The sequence below is a fragment of the Dromiciops gliroides genome, chromosome 6 (assembly GCF_019393635.1).
Source record: "Dromiciops gliroides isolate mDroGli1 chromosome 6, mDroGli1.pri, whole genome shotgun sequence".
Taxonomy (NCBI): Eukaryota; Metazoa; Chordata; class Mammalia; order Microbiotheria; family Microbiotheriidae; genus Dromiciops; species Dromiciops gliroides.
The window spans coordinates 152,762,184-152,768,464 of record NC_057866.1 but is presented as its reverse complement, the minus strand read 5'-3'; the positions used below and the strand labels follow the sequence as shown (position 1 = coordinate 152,768,464).

The 6,281-nt window shown below is 38.4% G+C and overlaps 1 pseudogene; it reads right to left on the bottom strand.

Annotated features, from left to right (window-relative positions):
* Nucleotides 1-5,662: 5,662 nt before the first annotated feature.
* On the bottom strand, nucleotides 5,663-6,025 carry LOC122730588 (annotated as a pseudogene).
* Between the last annotated feature and the right edge of the window lie 256 nt (nucleotides 6,026-6,281).

The following is a 6,281-nucleotide window of genomic DNA, read 5'->3' as shown; positions in this document are numbered from 1 at the left end:
TCTATGGTCTCTTTGGGATACAGACCTAGCAGTAGTACCACTGGGTCAAAGGGTATGAACAGTCCCATAGCCTTTTGGGCATGATAATTGTCCCATTAATCCAAACCTTTTCATTTTCATCCACAAATAAGCATTTATGAATAGATGCTCCTTACTTTATAGCCATACCATGTCTTTGATTACCCTTCACCTCTGCCAAGATAGAGCCGATGAGAATTCTCTGTATTTGGAGGTGTGTCCTTTAAAATGCAATAAACCATCAACAGACATTATCTCAAGGACACATAGAAGGATTGACTTGATTTTTACTGTCAGTTATTTTTATTTATCAATGGACCTCACTATCATAACTTTGAGCCTAGAGTTTTGATACCCCAACCTGGTCTGTCCACAATTCTACTGCATTTGTTAAAAGTATGTTTTAGCTTCAAGCATTTCTCCTGATTTCTTTGTTCCTAGATGCCCTACTTAAGTTTTGCAGGATCATAGAATCCAGGAGACAGGATGAACTTAAGAGGCCTTCAGTCCCATCCATATATGACCAAAAATCCATTCTACATCTCCAGTAGTGAGCAGTTGAACTTTTATTGGAATATCTCCAATGAGAGAGACTCTACTACCTCTAGTGGCAGTCCATTCAACTTTTAGATACATTTAATAATTAGGAAGTTTAAGTACTTCCATAGCCCCATTTCCCTCATCCTACCAGTCTTCTCTTTCTTTCTGTTTTTTTTTCATTTTCATTTTTCTCAATTACATGTAAAGATATTTTGGGGGTTCCAAATTTTTCTCCCAACCTCTCTTCCTTTCCCCCTCCTGAAGCCAGCAAACAATTTGATATAGGTTATATATTACTATCATGTTTCCGCATTAATCAGAACAAAAGGAAAAAAGGTAAGAAAGAAAAAACAAGAACAAAAACAAAAAAGCAACAAAAAAGTGAAAATAGTATGCTTCAGTCTGCATTCAGACTCCACAGTTCTTTTTCTGAATGTGGAGAGCATTTTCTACCATAAGTCTTTTGGCATTGTCTTGGATCATTGTACTGTTAAGAAGAGTTAAGTCTATCACAGTTGATCATCATAAAATATTGTTGATACTGTGTACAATTTTCTCTTGGTTCTTCTCATTTCACTCAGCATCACTTCACATAAGTCTTTCCATGCTTATCATTTCTTACAGCACAACAATATTCCATTATATTAATATACCACAACTTGTTTAGCAATTCCTCAATTGATGGGCATCCCCTCAATTTCCAATTCTTTGCTACCACAAAAAGAGCAGCTATAAATATTTTTGTATATGTGGGTCCTTTTCCCTTTTTTATGATCTTTTTGGGATATAGACCTAGTAGTGGTATTTCTCGGTTAAGGGGTATACACGGTTTTAAAGCCTCTTGGGCATGGTTCCAAATTGCTCTCCAGAATGGTTAGATCAGTTCACAGCTCCACCAACAGTGCATTAGTGTTCCAATTTTCCCACATCTTCTCCAACATTTATCATTTTCCTTTTTTGTCATGTTACAAGTCTTCTCTTTCACAGGAAAAACATGCCCACCTCTCTCAACAGATATGCATATGGCACAGTCTTTCATAACTTAGACATTTACCAACTGTTTGACCACAGGCAAATCATTCAACACAGGGCAGCTAGGTGGTGCAGTGCAAGTGCTGGGCTTGGAGTCAGGAAGACTCATCTTTCTGAGTTCAAAACTGGCCTCATGGGGGCAGCTAGATGGCACAGTGGATAGAGCACCAGCCCTGGATTTAGGAGTACCTGAGTTCAAATCCGGCCTCAGATACTTTACACTTACTAGCTGTGTGACCCTGGGCAAGTCACTTAACCCTCATTGCTCAGCAAAAAAACCAAACAAACAAACAAAAAAACTGGCCTCAGACACTTACTAGTTGTACCACCCAGGGTGTCACTTAACCCTGTTTGCCTCAGTTCTTCATCTATAAAATGAGCTGGAGAAGAAAATGGCAAACAACTCCAGTGCCTTTGCAGCATCCCAATATGGAGTCACAGAGAGTCAGACATGATTGAAACAACTAAACAACAAAATCACTTAATTTCTCTGGGCCTCAGTTTTTTCATTTGTAAAATGAGGGGGTTGGCCTTGAAGGTCCCTTCCAGTTCTAGACTGATGATGATGAAGAAGAATTATAGTTGAAATTTAAATGTTGTTTTAACTGGGGAAATATATTTTTTATTGTGCCATCTTGAATTCTTTGGATAACTGTTTTTCTTTGGGGAAGGGGAAGTAAATTCAATATTCCAACTTCAGTTCATTCCAAGACCAGCTCCAGAACACCCATGAAGTATTCAGAGAAGATTAGCTATTAATGTGCTAGTACTTTCTGTGCCAAATGTCCATAGACTATCAAAATAAAAAACTCATGTTTTTTTTTAAACCAGTACTGTAAGATTCATTAAATAGCAGCATCTCTGTCTCTTGTATAAAGTTCAAAAGATGATTTTGCCTTTGTTGCAAAAAGAAAAAGAAAGCACTAGAAAACAATCTTTAGAAAGTCCCATTCAAGGGGCAGCTAGGTGGTGCAGTAGATAAAGCACTGGCCCCAGAGTCAGGAGGACCTGAGTTCAAATCTGGCCTCAGACACTTAATACTTACTGGCTGTGTGACCCTGGGCAAGTCACTTAACCCCAATTGCCTCACACACAAAAAAACAAAAAACAAAAAAAACCCCAAAAAACAATTCATGGAATTGTTTACTAAGGCATGGAGGGGTTTGGAATCTGTCAGTGACAGAAAGAACCCCTCTGATGAAATCACAGTTCTTTGAAATAGGAAGAGTAGACCTCATATCTATAGGTTGAAGCCAAGTAGATTGTTACATGGCCAATATTGATTTTTTTTTTTAGTGAGGCAATTGGGGTTAAGTGACTTGCCTAGGGTCACACAGCTAGTAAGTGTCTGAGACCGGATTTGAACTCAGGTCCTCCTGAATCCAGGGCTGGTGCTCTATCCACTGTGCCACCTAGCTGTCCCTCAATATTGATTTTTAATGCCTTGACACTTACTACCTGTGGGACTTTGGGCAAATCATTCAATTGTAATGTCCTGTAGTCATGAAGTAGCTGAATCAATAATGTGATGATATGTTTTTTTATTTTTAAAAGAGTAAAAAATAATTTAAAAATATTAACAATGAATGAAATTGATGCTCTTTTAAAAAAATTACTGTCAGGGCAGCTAGGTGGCGCAGTGGATAGAGCACCAGCCCTGGAGTCAGGAGTACCTGAGTTCAAATTCGGCCTCAGATACTTAACACACACTTACTAGCTGTGTGACCCTGGGCAAGTCACTTAACCCCAATTGCCTCACTAAAAAAGAAAAAAAAATTACTGTCACCTTCCAAATACCATCATTATAGAGCACTGGCTTTCAAGTCAGAGGACCTGGGTTCAAATCCTATTTCTGTTATTCACAATCTGCATAATCTTGAGCAAGTCACTTAAATTTATTCTTCTGTAAAAGGGTTGGATGAGCTGTCCTCAAAGGTGCCTTCCCATTCCAAATCTATTATCCTATGAGTTCATATGACCCCTGCCATTAGGACTCTTGGAACACAGTTAAGCAAAAGAAAGCTACTCATTCACCATGTGTGGCAATGGATTCTGTATCTCCTCTCTATAATCCAACCCCTCTCTAGAGGCTTGCTTCATAATCGCTACTCATAAAGTCATGACTATTGACCCCACTGATCAGAGCTCAGTGTTGGTTTCCTTTACAGTACTGTGATCATCATGTAAATTTCCTCCTGGTTCTGCTTTCTTCCCTTTTCATCATATGCATTTTATAAGTTTCTCTGAATTATTCATATTTGTCTTTTCTTCTGGGGCAGTGATAATCCCTGATATTCCAATCCTTCAATGTCTTTAGTCATTCACAATTTGATTGTTGTTGTAATCTATAACCATAACAACAGGAGCAAATAATTGGAATTCCCAAACCATAAACCTGTGGTAGTTACATAAAAATTTCAGGAAAGAAATCATACAGCCTAGGACTCCCACATTATCACAATCAGTCTGGTATGTGACAGGGTAATTTCTGTACTGTTATCATTGGTTTGGGGCCTCTTCTATATTCCAGGAGAAAAGGCTTGGGCCAAGTCAGTAACAACATAACCCCAACTGTTAAGGAATTAAGATGCTAAAACTTTTTGAAGTAGACACAACCTAAACTAGCTATCTTCCCAAAGCTTTCCCAGAGTGGGGGAGCTGTCTAAGTCAATTTCTCAAATTCAAAGAGATTTTTTTTTCAACAAGATACAGCATGTGGAGATCAGCCTACACACACACACACACACACACACACACACACACACACACACACACACACACACACACACACACACACACACGCGCGCACACGCGCACACCTTCTCCAGTAGAATGTTGATTGTTTTTAGTCCTCCTGAGTAAGTAGTAATGCTGCTTTTTCAAGTCCATCTGCTGATCTGATTGGGTCACTCATTTGGTCACCCATTTTCTATTTTCAGGAAACCATGCCTTTAAAGGTGTATTGCCCAGATGTGTCCTTTCATTGAAATGCCTCAGAGCACCTTTACCTGGCTTTTAGATTCCTTTAAAAATGTCTCTAACGTGAGAGTGAGGGTGGGGGGAGGACCATCTTTTTGTTCTAGAGTACCCTGGGAAGCATTTTCCATTGTAGCTATGTGCATCACTGGGGCGTCCAATCCACATGAGAACTGTAGCTGCAGGCAGATTCCAGCTCAATCAGGCTGCCATCTCAGATTATTTTAGCTTCATTATGCCTGAAGAGAATTTCTTCACAAGTGTTTGAACATGACATTTCCTATCAGAGTGAGTGGCTTTCTCCTAAGTTAGAAACTGGTCAGAGAAATTATTCATTCAAAAGAAAATATATCTCATAAAAACAGCAACAATTTTTTAAAAACCCACAATCTCACACTTTTCCTTAAAAATCATTTTAGAACAAAAATGATGTAAGGGAGGGACCTACAGAACACTCAGAGGAAATCTTTTATAAACACATTTAATGATCTTTCATTTCATAAGATTTTAAAAAATATTGTATATATTTAATGGACAGAATTAAATAGACTACATCAGTTCCTGAAAATTTGGGATAATTCTCTTCTCCCCAAAATTTCCCTGAGATAGTATGATATCTTTCACTAGCACTTAAAGGGGTGATGGGACTAGAGTATATATGATGAACTCTGCTAGTATGGTAAAGGAGAAAATAGCATCTTTGATTATTAATGAAAAGTATATCTTTGAGTCAAGAGAGCCAAAAAAAGATATCAGTAGAACAAGTAAAAGATAAAAGGCCTTATTTTAAATATATTCATAACTTAAACATAAAATAAAGACCACGAAGATTTACAAGTCTAAAACTAGTATCTGATTGTCAAAATTTTAAGAACTTTCAAAAGGAGCTGCTAACAGGTACTGTCATATCTCTATTCTGTAGCTTCCTCTGTGTATAAAGCTACATTCCCCCCAAAATTTAATTTTTAAATTTTAAATTTAAACCCAATTCTTTGTATGTTCACACTTTCATCTAAAGTTACTAAGATCATGATTAGGAATGATCTTGGGGTGTTATGCCTGGCTCACATTTCATACAGAGAATTCATTTCTTGGATTAAGAAACTTCATTGTGAGACTTGAGGTTTGCAAAAGTTTCCTTAGCTTCTCCTGCGTTTGAAGTCCACGACTTTGTAGGGGAGTGAGGGCCATCGGAGGCAGGTGAACAGGCCTTGGATATGGGATCTGATAATGTAAACCTATTTCAATTCTTGCTGTACGTTCATCTACACATTGTTTAATTAGTACTGAAATCCGTAAGATTTTTGTTTTTCTGGAATAACGTTCTGGCTTCATTTATAATGTACTGCTTTTCTCTGATGGTGTCCTCCATCTGCCCTGATGCTGCATGCCACCTCCTTGCAAGTCTGAAAATCCTGCGGTACAGGCTGAGAACTTCTTGTCATGTTGCTGTTGTCATACTGTGTCCATCACGCCTGCCCCACCCACCCACAGTGCAGGGAATGAGCCGCTTCATAAGATTTTCACAGAAGAAAATTTTAACAGGAAAGGCAACATGGTATAGCAGATAGAGTGCTAGATTTAAAGCCAGGAAGACCTGGGTCCAAGTACTACTTCTGAATTCTGGCTGTGTGACCTTCATCAAGTCACTTCCCTTCTCAATGCTCTATAAAGCCCTCCAACTTCAAGTTATTGATAACTTGCTGATCTACTTC